The sequence below is a fragment of the Bombyx mandarina genome, chromosome 11, assembly GCF_030267445.1.
Source record: "Bombyx mandarina strain Sakado chromosome 11, ASM3026744v2".
In the NCBI taxonomy this organism is placed as follows: Eukaryota; Metazoa; Arthropoda; class Insecta; order Lepidoptera; family Bombycidae; genus Bombyx; species Bombyx mandarina.
In genome coordinates, this window is record NC_143218.1 from 5429751 (window position 1) to 5448588 (window position 18838).

The 18838-nt window shown below is 37.3% G+C and overlaps 1 protein-coding gene across 2 annotated transcripts in view; it reads right to left on the reverse strand.

Moving 5' to 3' along the window:
• The window catches only part of mgl (low-density lipoprotein receptor-related protein megalin), a 202282-nt gene that overhangs the window by 45454 nt on the left and 137990 nt on the right, over window positions 1-18838 (reverse strand). The window lies entirely within an intron of this gene.

The following is an 18838-nucleotide window of genomic DNA, read 5'->3' on the forward strand; positions in this document are numbered from 1 at the left end:
GTCAGCTCAGTCGGCTCAGGAATGGGAAAAGAGATCTACTGAAAATTGTTGCGCATCGTTTTGCGAAGTTCGCCTCATTACGAGTAACGTAATTTTAAGCCAAAATGTACGACAGTTGACCAACATTCCCTGACACCGAAACGATTGCCCCGCGGGACATGGCAGGCTGACAATGACGTGAAAGAACTTTACTATTATAACAATCATATTATTTACTTGCTGTATCCGTCCGCTTCGCTTTGTATTTGAATTTAACATTATTATTTCTCGCCCCCACAAAGATTCTCATCATTAAAGCCCCCGCAACTGGTGTAGGGAATCCAACACTCATATAAATATTGGCCTATCCATTAAGTACATGTAATTTCTACATGGATACTAAGTTTCAAGTCAATCGGATGCATGGTTCAGTAATTATAACGGAACATCCGTAAAAACCACTGTAGATTTATATATCAATATAGACCTATATAACAATCAGCTGAAAGTATATTTATGTGTTCACATCTACAATAAATTCCGTTCGCTTAAAGACTTTACTTATAACAAATGCGCGATAAAAGTAAACAATCACTTAATAAATTTAACATCAAAACAAATAGAACTTCGCTTAAAGAGCCATTATTACACTTTATTGATCCAACTCTTGACTGCCACAACTATCGGCGAAGTGTTTGTTTCCGATAAATCCGCCTGATGAGGGACCGCTTATCGTTAAGTGAGATGAAATTTTATTCAGTACGATTTAAGAATCCTCGAGATAAATGTGGACTGATTTACAAACAAAACAAGAGTTATTTAGTTGATGCGGAAAATGATTAATTCTCTTTTAGATATTTCTAAGCTCATGGTTTAAGCTGATATTAAATTGTTAACGAAGCCCATAGTCATTACAATGTAAATGTTTCAGAAGCTGGATTAGTATTATAGTAAAATTAAATATTTTTGCTATAAGTACATAATTAAAATAATTAGTAAAAACAAGTGAAATTTTTAAACGTAGGACAACACCAAACTCAGATCAATAAAATATAAGAAATAAGTACTGTATTTATGAAATATACGGGAAATTTACCGTCAAAGTAACATAATAAAATAAAGTAAGAAGATTAAAATTAGGTTTAACGGGAAAATATAAATTGAGATAACGATAACAAAGTTGAAGGTTGCGTCTTACGTTTACTGATTCCATGGTCGATCACGTCACGAGAATTAAAAATTCTTTATCGAATGTTTGCTTTATCGTTTTGAGTTTATAAAAAATGACTGATAATCGGATTATACAATACGGTCTGATCGAGAGCATTCGAAGACATGCCTCTCTGTGGTCACACTGTGGCCCTGTGGTATTCATGCAAATTCTCTGAAAGTGATCATAATGTTGCTTGAAATAAATCATCTGCGCGACGAACTGGTGGTAGGACCTCTTGTGAGTCCGCGCGGGTAGGTACCACCACCCTGCCTATTTCTGCCGTGAAGCAGTAATGCGTTTCGGTTTGAAGGGTGGGGCAGCCGTTGTAACTATACTGAGATCTTAGAACTTATATCTCAAGGTCTGTGGCGTATTTACATTGTAGATGTCTATGGGCTCCAGTAACCACTTAACACCAGATGGGCTGTGAGCTCGTCCACACATCTAAGCAATAAAAAATTAAATAAAAAAAAAGAATAGAATGAGATGTTTGTGTCCACGAGTAGATTGCGCCTAGCAAAGTCGTGTCGTCCTAGAGCCTCGGAGACATCGCACAAAAAGCACCAAGTATTATACAAAGAGGAGGTATCAGTATCAAGATTGTTAAGTTACTTAAATACGATACCGTGTTCCCTTAAAGCTGGGATTTCAAAGAGCAGTATCACAAACAATTGATTTACTACAATTTTCCATCTTATCTTTTATAGATGGAAATTTCAAGATAAACAGATTTTTTGTGTGTGTGTTTTTTCTTACTAGTATTACTGCGATTTATCTCAGTCAGTGTTTTGGGCCCGCGCGGACCGACACCAACATCTTATTTATAATATTTCTGCCGCAATTACGCATTCCGGTTTCGAGGGTATGAGGCCTAAACAACATAAGTGAGATTCGATCAATGTGATTGAGGGTGAGTGGTTCGTGCGTGTAGCTCCTGAGATCTGCTTTCAATGACTTCCAAATGAAAACACTTGTTGATAAAATACATTTTTAAGAATTCACTTTCTAATATGGTCACCTTTAAAGAAAAGCCATATTAAATTTGGACGTGAATAAAATAACACAAACTTTTCTCATTATCCGACCGCCATTACAATGCTACAACTGGCTTATAACCGTAAAGGTAGCCTACCAGTCACAATGCGTCATAATCAAGTCTTTCAGCAGCTATATTGCTTCCACGAGCCGACGTGAGTTGCGTACCCTAGTGGGAAACAACTCATAACCTAAGCCCGCTTCTGGCCGGATTTTCTCAGTGTGTCGCCATTCTGATCTGCGAGCAGATGGACCCATGAAGCAGCTCTCTTTGAACTGTTACAACAAGCCTATGTCCGATGCTGCGGTGACATATAGTAAAAAAGCTTTAAATCGAAATGGTCTTAAGTTTATGTCTACCGAAATTATGTATCTAAGCTGCATATTACCCGTAACAGCGCGAGATTATTATACCTATATGTTTAAAGACATAGAAGATATATCTTCCCTCTCTGCTAGTACGTTTTTTAAAAATATAAATCGTCTTTTCGCATTAAAAGTGTACAATTTTCAAAAATATACGAAATTGAGTTACTATGCGGGATCATTTGGTATCACCAGTATTATTCTCATAAATACTGTCAAAAGAGCGTAGTTTAGTTTTAGTTTACCTATGTTTTGAATACTATTAACAAAATTAATACATAATTTTATCTTACTTTAAAAGACAAATAATGTAATTGGTAAAAAATAAATGTTGTAAAGATGATTGATTAATATTAAAAATATCACATGTTAAATCTTTATAACACTCTCCTGTAAAATTAGTAAGTTTTGAGAGATTATACAGTTTTAATGCGAGAAGACGAAATATAAAAGTATCTCTGGTCTAGAACTTGCAAAATCATGAATGAAGAACAAGTATGGGGCCAATTACAGGAGCCGCACGACCAAGTAATAGGGTTGGACGAGAAATACGATCGCTGCCTTAATTGGGTGTTTGAAGTTAATACCTCGTCGGAGTCGGGGATTACTTGAAATTAGACGAACGGTTATGACGATAAACTGTTTTTTGGTACGAAAATGCTAACGCAGATATATATATGTGTGTCGCCTATATATAACGCGGAACTGACCACACATTGGTATGCGAACTATGAGGTCTTGATGGGAACTATCTACATATTGCAATAGTGTTTTAAACGTCTATTTTAAATGTAATCACCATCATAATATGTAATAGTTTATTCTGGTCGTAATATTTTTTTTATTGCTTAGATGGGTGGACGAGCTAACAGCCCACCTGATGTTAAGTGGTTACTGGAGCCCATAGACATCTACAACGTAAATGCGCCACCCACCTTGAGATATAAGTTCTAAGGTCTCAGTATAGTTACAACGGCTACCCCACCCTGCAAACTGAAACGCATTGCTGCTTCGCGGTAGAAATAGGTGGGGCGGTGGTACCTACCCGTGCGGACTCATAAGAGGTCCTACCACCAGTAAAACTTAAAACACGGGAGTGTAAGGACTGGTAGGATGAAGCAGCGTAAATACCGCGTGTGCTGGGTATCGAAGGACACCTTAAACAAAATATGTCGAACAATTTAAAGATATGGATCCCTACATAGATCCGCTGATATCATCAGTTGTACTGGAGGAACCAGCTGGTAGTAACCGTACTTCATTTTATAGAAACGAATGCGTTACCCAGTCTCATATCGGGAACCGTCATCAATAAACGATTTTGATACCGTTTGATCACAACCTCATCAAAAGAGATCTTCATTTTATATAGACAAGAAAAAAAGATCCCTGCGAATATACCTACTCATGAATAACCATGATGATCATTTGTAATAAAGAAATGTATATTGACTCATGTTTATATATTAGCAGATTTACTCGAAAGACTGTTTTTTTTTTGTAGCTTATTTGGGTGGACGAGCTCACAACCCACCTGGTGTTAAGTGGTTACTGGAGCCCATAGACATCTACAACGTAAATGCGCCACCCACCTTGAGATATAAGTTCTAAGATCTCAGTATAGTTACAACGGCTGCCCCACCCTTCAAACCGAAACGCAATTACTGCTTCACGGCAGAAATAGGCAGGGTGGTGGTACCCACCCGCGCAGACTCACAAGAGTTCCTACCATCAGTAATTACGCAAATTGTAATATTTTGGGTTTGATTTTTATTACACGATGTTATTCCTTCACCGTGGAAGTCAATCGTGAACATTTGTTGAGTACGTATTTCATTACAAAAATGTATACACAGATATACACGGATGGGATTTTTATTAGATGAATTTCAGAAATATTATATGCTATGCCGTAGTCAGGGAGGGCCGGTGAGAAGCAGGGAAGACTAATGAAGGACGAAGCAAAGATACATAAATAATTTTGCACAATACGTAATACTAATTAATTCCGAAACACATTATTTTGGCGGGCACCGTGGAGAGGCGAGAGTAACACGTTCGAGCGCCATTACGACCGCAATAATTTCCACTTTATCTGACGTTATCTTGATTCGTGAACATCTTAACGAAGCACAATAATAGCGCGACAGAACTTAAGAAATTCTCATCGTATTAATGGGCCGGTTTACTGTCGGGACATCAAATTTTATTAGCTGTTTATATCGTTTCCTGGTTGGTTCACGTTTCGGTTGGAAAGGAAGAGAAATGGGCAGGACTCGTGAAGGTTTTTTATGAGCAATAACAGGAAAATGTATTAGTTACAGTTGTGTTCCGTGAGCTGCCGCCGAATGAGATACGTGATGCAGTTTAGTGGACAACGCTTGAATGCGGGATCGCAGACTGGAATCGCTGTCTGAATTGAAAAGGATCCCGGGATTATTGTTGTAATGGATACGTTGATCCTGTTTTCATGACAATGGCGTTTAAGATGTTCTAATTCCAGAGACATACCAGTTCGTTAAAAGTGCACGCAACGGTGCGAAATAAAAAAAAAATGTGTGGTGTCGTGGGACACCGGATAGGAACGAAGTTCCTTATTATAAAAATGTTAATTTTAAGTTCTATTCGAGGTATGAAGAAAATAAAACTGGAGGTTTCGCAACAACCCACGGTCATTCGGTAACGTGCGAACTTATTGTGGTACACTTCATTCACGGTTGTTTGCATAAGAATTAGTGTATTGCGCAAACGAACGCTCTGAGATCGTGGTCAATTAATGATAAAAAAAAAATATTTTTTGTACGCTATTACAAAGTTAAGTCGTACACTGTGTGCATTACTAATTTGTACGTTATTACAAAGTTAAGTCGTACACTGTGTGCATTGCTTATAAAAATCTTACGTTACGGACGTTTTTTTCCGGTTAGGGTACCCCTCCGCATCGTCCCGTAAGGAACTTCGTTCCAAAATACCTGATCAGTATTTTTTTAATATTAGCCTAATTTGGCTTGTGCTCTGCTAGAATTGATCTACAAGGGAATTTCACAATAAAAAACGTTCTAAATGTAAAAATAGAACGGTACAATAAATATGGATGTAACAAGGGGCACCCTTATCGCTAAAAGCGATCTTTTTCAGACGAAATTGCTTGGATAGGTGGATAGGTGTACACCACACATACTTTAAACGCAAATAGCTTACAATAGCCAATTACGATAAATTTACAGTGTCAGATAATAACTTATTAAAAAAGACAAACAATAATCTATTCTCAATTTGACAACAGACGTCAAAAACAAAAGTTTGACAATAAATAGTATGCATGCGTGTGTGCGTCAAATACATGGTATGTAGTGTAATGTTTTCTTTATTTATTGAATGTATCTTTTATACATTATTTAAAAAAAATATTTGCAATGTGTGCTTCTTCTCTATATTCTCTATAAGTGTAGAAAATTTCATACTCCTCCGTCCGCGCAATTTTCGTAAAAAGGGATACAGAGTTTTTGCTTCACGTATTAAAATATATATAACTCAAATATAATAGTTAACAAGCCAATGGATCGCTGACGGGTGACACGAATGATTTTGGAATATTTACACAACTCTTTGAAGTTAAAATAAGTGATTTAGTACTAGGATCGTATTCCGGCAAGGCAGGGCAAGAAATACAATCACTTGATAGAAAATTCGAGTTTCTCACAAGACTAATTAACTTTCGCGACTCTTTATTCATAATTAAAAAAATAAAATGGCACTGCGTCATTTATTTTTTTATTTAGCCGATTGTCAAATAAATAGCAAACAATTGTGATTCGTTTTCCTTTTCTGGGGAGTGCATTGCAAAGTTGATTTGAAATTTATGATGAAACAGAAAACAGTATTAATACAAATTTTCAAACAAATATAACGTAATCAAACAAAGAATACCATAGTCAATAATAAAACGTATTAATTTTGTGGATTAGTGGGTTGTTCTTTCATTCGATGTTTGAGATAGGCATACCAAAATAAACTTATTCCAGATGTTCTTTGTCAAACATAAAACGAAATGACAAAAGATTTATTGTAGGTACTAGCTGACCCGGCAGACTTCGTTATGCATCAATCGAAAAATTAAAGATCTAAGCTTTTGTATAAAATAAACTTAAAACAAAAAAAAAATTAATCCATCCGACGCGGGACACATCAAAGGAAAAACAAAATTGCTATTTTTATTTAATTCCGTGCATTTTCATATTTATCTACCTTTTAAACCTTCTCTGGACTTTCACAAATAATTCAAGACCAAAATTAGCCAAATCGGTCCAGCCGTTCTCGAGTTTTAGCGAGACTAACGAACAGCAATTCATTTTTATATATATATATATATATATAGTATGTATAGCTAGCTATAATTAGATTACTTCGGTTTTTTTTTATTGCCCTTGTAAGCAGATGAGCACACGGCCCACCTGATGGTAAGTGGTTACTGTCGCCCATGGACTTCAGCAATGCCAGGGGCAAAGCCAAGCCGCTGCCTACAAAACCTTGAGTGGTGAACTCCGAACAAAGATACGTTAATAACAGAAAAAATGAACACTTAAAACCGTACGTATTTTTATCGTCTGTTCTCTAAATATTAAAGCTTAAGTCAAACAAGAATTCGCGTGTCTCTAGGATGAAAGTGCATGTCGGTATCCGACACGAGCCATTACGGTATGCAGCCCCGGCCTGACGTCACACTACACGTGCCTCACAGCACTCCGCACACTTTTAGAATTGCTCTTGAATATCTCGCATATGTCAACGGGGTGAGACTTGGTAGGTAATATTTTCAATTAAATTTATAGACAAAGTTATTTCCAATTATTTTTAGATGAATGGAAATAAATCGCAGCTCTTAAATAGATTTTTAATTGAAATAATCGTAGGATCAAATCGTAACCAAACCGCATGGACTTAGTTCAAATTATAAAGAAAAAGATGTTATGTAAATAAGATATTTAAAGTAAAGAAACAAAAATGTTTTTATGCAATAATCTTATCTTATACCTTTAAACGAGCAATTCTTGTATATTATTAATATATAAATAATCTGAATCTCGGAAACGTCTACAACGATTTTCATAAAATTTAGTATACAGGGGATTTCGGGGGCGATAAATCGATCTAGCTAAGATTTATTTTCAGAAAATGTTGTTTTATTCGTGTTTTCAATAACCAACTCTTCCCGACATCTATTGGCGAATAATAATACTATTTTTCTTAATTGAAGGCAACTAACCGCTTTAAAGACAACAAGATGGCGCTATCAAAAAAAAAACCGAGCAAAGCTCAGTCATTGTCTAGTGCAATTTAAACGCTTTCAATTTCACCACCAATTGAACGATTGTATTGTCGTCCTACTGATATACCTACCTTGCCATAGGTAGCTTGTTTTAATTAAAACATTTTAAATTTGGTTTATAAAAAAATATTCTCTCTATGTGCTTCAATTTTTTTACACGAAATTAAACTTTGAAATTTTATACACGATAGAAATTTAAAACAACAAGGAGTGCCCAGAACCTTCATAAGCATTTTAAGGAATACTGAATGTGTGGGTAGACAAAAATTTAATTGAAAACTTAAGGGGAAGAATTTCTGGTCGAGAAAAGGGTCAGTTAAAGGGCTAATATCTGATATAACATAATTTCAGTGGTTTTGGAATCAGCTGAAAAATGTCAGTCTAAGCTGAGTTCGACTCTACTTCTATTTATTATTTATTAAACAACTCAATTGAATAATATGTTTAAAAAGAGGAAAAAAACACCAATAAAAGTCGCCCATATTTTACAGGCCCGTGTCATTTGTTTTGGCTACAGAAGCTTTTAATTATTCATTTTAATAATTATAATATAAGCTCCTAACATATTCTGTTAGGAGTTTGTCGAGCTCGTATTTATTTAATGCTTAGATTGGTGAGCGATCTCACGGCCCACCTGGTGTTAAGTGGTCACCGGAGTCCATAGACCTCAACAACGTAAATTGCCGCCACTCATATTGAGACGTGAGTCGTCGTGGCCTAAAGGATAAGACGTCCGGTGCATTCGTATCGAGCGATGCACCGGTGTTCGAATCTCGCTGGCGGGTACCAATTTTTCTAATGAAATACGTACTCAACAAATGTTCACGATTGACTTCCACGGTGAAGGAATAACATCGTGCAGTAAAAATCAATCCCGCAAAATTATAATTTGCGTAATTACTGGTGGTAGGACCTCTTGTGAGTCCGTACGGGTAGGTACCACCGCCCCGCCTATTTCTGCCGTGAAGCAGTAATGCGTTTCGGTTTGAAGGGTGGGGCAGCCGTTGTGACTATACTGAGATCTTAGAACTATATCTCAAGGTGTGTGGCGCATTTACGTTGTAGATGTCTATGGGCTCCAGTAACCACTTAACACCAGGTGGGCTGTGAGCTCGTCCACACATCTAAGCAATAAAAAAAAAAAAGACATGAGTTAAAACAGTAACGCATCACTTCTGCTCGGTAGAAATAAGCCGGATGGTGGATGGTGGTACCTATCAGACACGCACAAGACGCCTTCCCACCAGTAATTATCTAATTTATAATTTTTGCGGGTTTGATTTTTATTACATGTTATTCCTTTATCCTCGATCTCATTGTTAAGTACTTATTTGTTTGCAAATACTGTTACCTGTATGCGGAGTTTCTAGCATAAAAGCATTCTAGTTTTATTTTGAATTTAGTAAAGAATACTGCATATTATCTGCAAGATTCGGAACGCGAGCGTTCTCCCGAGCACGACACGACCTAAACAGCGGTTATCACATCCACTCCGCATCGTTCTGCTAAGGTAAGCTAAGCTACATTCAATGTAGCAGATGGCTTACCGAGCTTCCATGTGAGACACAATTGAAAATTTTTAGAGCTTAGTAGTAGCAGAACTAAAGTCATGTGTATGGGTTTACGAAATAATAGGAACTTGCGAGGATGGTAAAGATTTAATTATGTTTAGCCTTGTAAATGAACGCTAGCTCAATGAAACTCGGCTGTTCTGATGTTACTATGGTTGTTTTTTTTGCCGTATAGGCAGACGAGCTTACGGCCGACCTGATGGTAAGTGGTTACCATTACTTATGGACGTCAGCAATGCCACGGGCAGATCCAAGTCATTGCCTACCGTTTAATACAACAAGCCTCGGTTGAAGAAGGACATGTCATAGCGCTCTGGAAACACCGTGGAGGAGTATTCCTTCCAAAGCCTGAAGGTACGTGGCTAATAAGATCTCGGAACCGCACTGTGGATGAACGTTGTAGTCCCAAGTAGTATGATTGAACTCACTCCGGTGGCGGAAGATGCGATAGTAAGAACGAGATGATAGTATCATCTTAAACAATTCCTCAGAGCACTCCCCATGGAACATACGGTACAAAATACGGAGGCGAGGTTCTAAGAACTTATCGGCACGCCCTACTCCCTTGAGACCTGTTTAATGCCAATATTATATTTACGCCCTGGTCTCGGAACGTGTAAAACCCGCAATATTTAAGCGATGAAAGTCTGCGTTCAAGCATTCCCCGCGGCTGATACCTGTCGTGCCATTTTCAAGGTCTAATGTTTTCTTAACTTTACGGTACTTTTAGCTGATGAGTTACGGATTCCGACGGATATAAGGATAGCTTTTAGTCCGTGAAATATAAATAACGTGTATTTTTTAGTAGGTACATTTGCAAAGAGGAAGGAAATGTTTGAATTTAGTTTCAAGTATCTTTGATATATCGCGAATATATAGTTTTTCTTAACAAAGAAGGGATGTGTTTTATTTTCTGTAATATTGATTTTTTCGTGCACATTTCTTTATTTTTGTATTAAATGTTAAATTTTTTTAATTGCTTAGATGGGTGCACGAGCTCACAGCCCACCTAGTGTTAAAAAGTTACTGGGGCCCATGGATATCTAGAACGTAAATGCGTTACCCACCTTGAGATATAAGTTCTAAAGTCCCAAGTATAGTTACAACGGCTGCCCCACCCTTCAAACCGAAACGCATTACTGCTTCACAGCAGAAGTAGGCAGGGTGGTGGTACCCACCCGCGCACACCCGGACCCACAAGAGGTCCTACCACCACTTACAGTTACACCAATTACTCTTTAAGTGTTGCTTTTTACTGAACTTCAACTCATCTGCACTCCCTGTGAATACAATTTAACAATCTAGGCAAGTTTCTGGAACCGAAGCAGCTCCTGGTCAGGCTCCTGGTCATCATTTTTCACATCACAGCACTGACAACGAAGACTTTATTTATCAAAAACGGGAGGAACAGGCCGCGCTAATTTGCTACTCTATATTTATGCTAGCTGACCCGGCAGACTTCGTAGTGCCTCAATCGAGAAATAAAAGACCTAAACTTTTGTAAAAAATAAACTTAAAACAAACAAAAGGAATCCGTCCGACGGGGGAAGGAAAAACAAAATTGTTATTTTTATTTAATTCCGAGCACTTTCATATTTATATTTACCTTTTAAACCTTCTCTAGACTTCTACAAATAATTCAAGACTAAAATTAGCCAAATCGGTCCAGCCGTTCTCGAGTTTTAGCGAGACTAACGAACAGCAATTCATTTTTATATATATAGATAGATATATAGATTAATAATTTTAAGAGTATTTATTCACCTAAAAGATACTCTTCAGTATGGTAACTCCGTTCGGTATTTCTCTTCACAAACGCAAGTAGCTCCTGAGATAATTCCTACCGACATTCTCGACTGTTGATCTACCTAGATTAAATATAAAACTCAATATCTAACTACTGCTCAGTTTATTAATCACATAAAAGACCGACCACACTACTCCAGCACGCAAGCACATCGGAGTCCCAGCTCCTCACTATACGTATAAACTCAAACACTATTTTAAATTAAATAGCATCAAGTTTCTAGCATTCAATGTTGAATATTAGAATGTCGAGGCTTCATTTTATCGCTGCCGGTGGCGTTATTAAAATTGCTATCATTTAAATTAGATAAGTTGATGTTTGATATGGAAGTCATCGCTATACTTAATTACAGATTAAAGTAATTGTATCTATATATTAATATATGAACTTTGTACTAAAATTGCGCGGATGGAAGACTATAAAACTTCCCACACTTATAGAGAACTTATAGAAGGAATGCATAATGCTAATATCTTTTTAAAATGATGCATAAAAAATACATTCAAAAATCAAAAATCAATATATAAAACATTACACACACTACCATCTATTTGACAAACACACACACGCACACACACACATATATATACTCTTTTGTTTATTGTTAGTCTGTGGTCTAATCGGGATAGATTAGTATTGTTGGTCTTTAGTATTAATTGCCTATAGTGTTGCCTTGGCGAAAAATGTCATTATAGAAGTAAAATTTTTGACCATAGAACCATAACAATGTCCAAACTTATAATTTAAATCAATAAGTCTAGTCGAATTTCGACTTTTGTGGGACCACTAGTATATTACTTATAGGCAGTGTTGTCGAAGTCCACTAGACGACACACAACAGACCGAAGCCTGAACCAATGCACTTACAGACCGGAGTTTGGAGAATATTATTGCAATTGCAATAATAGGCAGATGAGTTTACGACCCTTCTGGTTATTAGTGGTCACCGTTGCTTATGAAAATTGTCTTTACCAGAGTGCAACCAACGCGCTAGCTACTAATCCAAACTAAAGAAAATAGTAGGCAGCGGGAAGTAGTAGACGGTACCAACGGACTATAACGATACCTGGGAATAACGGTGATAAAAAAAAATTCAAGTGTACGAAATATAATTTCCAATACCTTAAAGAGCTTGTGGCGGGTAGCCATCATACAACGCAAGATAATTGACAGATGCCTGAATCTCGCTTACGACATTTTCAAGATAAAGCGCATATATACAAGTTCCGAACAACAACATTCAGACCGTCGGTCTACCGAGCAATATCATCCGCTCGGTGGAAGATCTTCCCTTTGTCGTTAATCAGCACCAAACTGGTGACCTGCGACGAGATGTGAACACGCGCAACCTTCTGATTCATCATTAGCGCATCAAGAACTTCGGCTACCACAATCCCCCGCATTCTCGCAGATAAAAGCAAGTCATCGATAGTCGTCCCACAGCAAGCCAGCACGGCAGCCTCAATAGGACCATCGCAGCCGACTCACCGCGCTTCCTGGTCCTACGGCACGCAACTTCACTGCCTCATCACGCCGCTACAGTTCATCGCAGCCCACGACCGGATCATCAACGCTTGGGGTCACACATCTCCGGCGTGGCAGCTCTGCACACATGGACTACTGGCGACACGCACGCAGCATTCAAGCTCAGTCTCGACTCACCGCAGACTTCGAGCAGCACTGGCGACACGCACGCAGCATTCAAGCTCAGCCTCGACTCACCGCAGGCTTCGAGCAGCACTGGCCCTTGCAAGCTAATCTCAGCACGGACAACGCTAACTAAAAATGACACGACCTCCAGTCTCGGAGGGGAGTGATGTGGCGGGTAGCCATCATACAACGCAAGATAATTGACAGATGCCTGAATCTCGCTTACGACATTTTCAAGATAAAGCGCATATATACAAGTTCCGAACAACAACATTCGGACCGTCGGTCTACCGAGCAATATCATCCGCTCGGTGGGAGATCTTCCCTTTGTCGTATATATCCCCAAAAGCTAGTAAACTTTTAATACAGACACATTTTGTAATGTTGGTCGGACTGTGTTGGTTATGCAATTTAAAAAATAATGTGCTCCGTTTTATTTGAACTAAATAAAAAAAATTGTATATCGAATGCATCTTGTTATCCGTAATAATATCCGTAGTCACTCACGAGGGCTCACAAGTTGATTAAAAATATAATGCTTATTACTGTTAACAGATACATATGTATGTATATCTATAATCCAAACGATACAAAAAACCACGCTACGTCAATGTTTCAATAAGACATAAAATGTAACAATAATAATAATATTATGATTCAAAAAAGAACATTACTTTATGAAATATTTTTCAAAGCTTTGCAAGAAATATGGAACTCAAGTTAACCGAACAATAAAAGCTGTCGTCTTCGCGTGAATAATTAAATGCGTAAAAACGAGACTCTGAAGGGGAAATACATAATTTGTTATTTATGAATTACCGGCTTTTTTACAGAAATTTCCAAACAATTAACCAAGATGTTGTGAGAGCGGTGAAATAAAAAGTTTTCCTAAACTTTACAAAAAAAAAAAACTAAATATCTCTCATAGGCTATCGTCAACAGTGCAATCCAGGATTCTTCGATATTTTGGACGCGTATCGTGACGGCCAGCAGAGTCTATCGAGAAACTTGTTGTTCAGGGTAGGGTCAATGGTAAGAGATCTCGTGGAAGAAACCCCATGCGTTGGACCGATCAGGTGAAAGACCTTACTGAAACCCCACTTAACGAGTGTGTGCGCCGAGCCTCGGTTCGCAAACTATGAAAAACATCTGTCAAGGCTTTAATAAGCAAGAATTCCACATAACCACGACTGCTCTGCCAAGAGCAACCGATTATGATGATGAAACTGTACTTGAGAAAAATCTGTCGATAACTAATGAGTTATGACAAAAATCCCTGGTTAAGGCCTCCGAATCAACCCTTCAAGAATCGTGGCACTATCATATTCTGTTTGTCTAAATATGGTCTTAAACACAATCCTGTGCTCGTCTTTTATTGCACTCGACAACCTAAGGTCCAATTATCCCCAAGGAGGACTTAGCGAGGCACGCTCCAGATCGTAAAGTCGTCACCAAAGTCAAATTAGAATACCTATGGATACACGTTACACTCCGCCTAGTGAGAATGCGGCAGAAGCATAGACTCGGCTGTTGTATTTAAGTCTTAGAGGAGATTCGGCTGTCAGAGTTAGAGATAATTTAGTCTTGAATAAGATTGGCGGGATGTTCTGACGTTAACCCCCTATAACACGATAGATTACATTCCTACAATGTCGCGTATTGTGTAAAACCGTGTTATATGAGACTAGAAGCCACTACAAAAAGGAGAGTAATCTTTCTGAATGAAAGATCCCAATTAAGCCTGTATGTATAATTTTACCTATTACACTCGTATATAAAAAATAAGCAGTAATGTTTCTGTTATTCCCATATATTATTGTGTGTTCATATTGTATAATGTAATTTTCATAATAATTTTTAAACAAAAATCTCGTAAACGTGTACCGTGTTATAGGAAGGCTTTTTTCTTTTCTCTCGAGGGTTTTTTTTCTTTTCGTGTCAGAATGGACCGTATTGTAAATTAAAGTTTTATAGGAGGGTTACCTGCTTTTTTCCCTTTTCGCTGGTAACCTAAGCGCCTATCCCTAGCTAGCCTATTCCAGCTACAACCGCACGCGTAGGTGAGTTACCTGCACTATGGCCTCCGAGTCAAATGCCATAGTGAGTATAATTTTTTAATTTGGTATCCGTGATTTGAGTACACTTGTTGTACTGTATGACCATAGCTCAGGTTGAGCCAACAAAGAAGGAAATTCAACCCTGGAGCGAAGCCAATATGTGTGCTTGGGTCCATCGTAGCTACACTGCTTTTTTGGCGTTAAATCTAAAACAAACTGGCAAGACATCATAACAGTTGCCACTGAACTAAAACAAAACATTTTAATACAGCATAACAACAATTTTATACGTGAAACAGGATAATATATAGTCATAATTTACGCGCAATACGTCCGCTCAGAACGGTTGTTCGCGCAAGACTGACCCGCGCCCGCCCCACGACACCGGAAGCGCTCGAAACGCGGGAAGCGTTACCAGCATCCGTACCGACGCACTTCCGGCTTGCACTCGTTACCAGTAACAGGGGTAAAGGTTTATGTAATGTAAATATTTCATCTTATTCATCTTGTTTAATACATTTTTTATGTATCCAATCATCTTCGTTAGCAATGTCACTAGGAAACAAATAATTACAATCACTTTAAATATGCCCTTCACTGATTCTGCCCTGACCACTTCACTTAATTGATTTTTGGTTGAAAGATAGATTTATGGTATTCTAATTTATTATTCGAATGCTCGAAACTTCGAAGAGGTGGAGGGCGGCACTCACAGTTTCTTTGGACTTCGATAACCCCTCTACATAAAGCTGGTCCCCCTAATCGCACTATTATCCATTGTCGTCGTCTATCTATTGTCGAATCATAACCCTAATATCTACGTTCTATAGAAGCAAAAACTAGGCTGCTAGTCTCAGTTTTCAATCCGCTCCAACATCGAGCTATGATTTCGTTGTAGCAAGCCTCTAAGGCTAAAATACAGTGTTAGTCGCAGCGGGCGTGTATGCTTTGGTCTACCACTTATGGAATATAGATGCAGATAAATTTAAGTCAGCTTAGTCGCGTGACTCACGTGCAAACAGTCCCAGTCTGAGACTAATCCCGAATCACAAAATTTTCAGTTTTTAATTTAAAAATAAATTGTGATTTAAAAAAAACTATTGCTGGATGTATTAGTATTAGCAATATCTTAATATTCTTAGTTGCATAGGTGATAGTTACGTCAGCTTACAAACAATGATATAATTATGATATGATAAATTTAAACAAATTTAATGTCAACAACAACATAACAACTCTCTTAAATTGATTTTGATTCAGTCCAGACATATTGAAGTAATGGAAAATGTGACCAAAAGTGTTTTATTTAATGATGATGATGAATCCAACGGAATGATATACAATAGCTAAAAATCGCTAACTGTTCAGTAATGTAAGTGTAGTCTAACAAAGAGCTGAAACAATCTCGCACAGAACAAAATAAATTGTCGACCCCCTCGGAGGATTGTTTTTGAATTTCGTTACGCGACTTTGTATGCTGACTGTACTTAGATAGAGAGAGAGATGTACGTTTTGTATGAAGTGTAACAGGGATAGTGGAGTCTTTGTTGCAGGTTGGAATATTGTAGACATGAGCGAAGATTTTTTTAAGAGTATACAGGCAGACATTACTGATGCGGCTTATTGTAAGCTTTATGGTAAGTGCTAGTATTAGTCATCCTCAGCGATGCCACAACCACACGGACTTCTCTGTAGTTGACTTCAGCAATTGCTTGCCAAGTCTAGGTTTAATATGGTGCAGCATCAATTTCAGCGAGTCACCCACCCCTCCCCGTGGAATGGGTAACCCGCTATGACTCATCATATTTGTGAGGTCCGGAGATTCCTTTAGCTTATTAAGTTCTCATGAGTTTTAAAACGTGAAAGAAATACTCATTTATGCGTTTCAGGAATATCATCAAGCCTCATTTGTTCTATTATATTATAACTAGCGAAAACCGACCGTGCTCTGATATGACTATAGCGCGTCAACTGATTTCATTAATATAACTTTAAATTGCATTCACCACTCCTCTTACGTTTGGCGGAAATATACATCCGAGACAACAACAAATAGCTACACTGAATCCCAAATACAGAATAGGTCAGGTCCTCACGCAATGTCCCTTCAAAAACAAAACAAAAAAGAAGCTCAAAGTTAATGCTAAATTAAGTGGGTAAGTACATAATATGTGTGCTTAAATTATTGCGACACATCACGCGCGAACGATCGTCGGTTTATTAACAAAGTTGTGCGCGACTGTACGTGACCTCATGTGTGTACTGTTGCCTACAAAATATTAACCACAATTCGCAAGTCCACTAATATTCCTTAATATGTACATAAACAAAATTAAAAACAATTCAGAAATAAATAGGTCATACTATTTCAATAATAAGCTAGGTGCTGCCCACTATATTAAATAACGTTGTTATTATTCCTTACCATAAAATCTATATATATAAAAATGAATTGCTGTTCGTTAGTCTCTGTTAGTGCTGTTACATATGCTCTTCAATAATGACGCAATATAAACAATAGGGCAGACTAAGGCATTCTTGAATGCATCGTTTCTACATAAAGACGATTTATTGCTAAAGCGCAGCAGAACAGATTTGGCTTGAGTAGCGGAAACACACATTGTTTGTACTATTCCTTTTATAAAATAAGCTGTGTCTGTCACAGTTTCCTTTTCTTAAAAGAGCTCTTGGATCCACCCCGTAATAGTACCTCCTCATGCGGCTCATAAGACATCCTAACACAAATAATCATGTAAATTATATTTTTTAGGATTTCGTTTTTTATCACACAATGTTATTCCTTCATAACAGAAGTCATTCGTAAACATTTGTCAACTACGTATCTCATTAGAAAAATTAGTACTTACCTGCCTGGACCCGAACACCGACCCAGTCGCATCGCTCGCTGCGAACGCGCCGGGCGTCTTATCCTTTAGGCCACGGCGACCTCAATTATTTGCTGAATACATTTTATTTAGTTACATAGCATGTCGTCGTAGCAAATTAAAAATCTCCTATGTGACATTTTGGTCCAAAATTATGTTTTCATATATTATGAAAAACCATTGTACCAGCTTCCACTTAAAATGGCAGAGAGTAAGTATAAACACGAAAATTAAAAAGTGTTATTGATAAGGATTATCACCTGTTTTATGAATCAATGAAACCCAGGCACTTAAAAATATATTATTGCTATTTCGGTCTCTATTATTCAACATTTTGTTTTTATTTGTATTCTATTTTAATAACATAAAAAATAATACCATAGTTTTATTTTCACTGATACGTTATAAAGCCTCTTATGTGACAAAAATTTTCAATTAAAATCTCCTATGTACAAAATTATAATAAAGTTTATTAATGTATGCTAATTGATATATTGATTTATTATAAAATCTATAGCACTACTTTATAATTGATTATTACTTTAATTATAACCGATAGGAAAAAAATACTTGCATTTTTTTCCCTCAGGAGTTAGTTTTATTAGATTTTCTCGAAGACTACAATTAAACACAAAGGAGATTTCAAATTTGCAACGCTGATGTATGAATTATTTTTTTACATATGTTTAACCGGTGTATAACTTTTATTTGACTCTTAACATGTTGAATAAGCCCACGGGACTCCAAGCGTATCTAAAATCATACTAAATTTATTCAATAAGCATTGTTATTAGATTTAAGTCGATCGCCGTGTGTGAATGAGGCATAATACCGCGTTTATGTAGGTTAGAAGATTTATGGGCAGATGATGGGAGGTAATGGAATTGATGACATACATTTATTTCAACTACCCTGCTTGTTTAGGTTTGCCTCGAAAGGTTTTTGG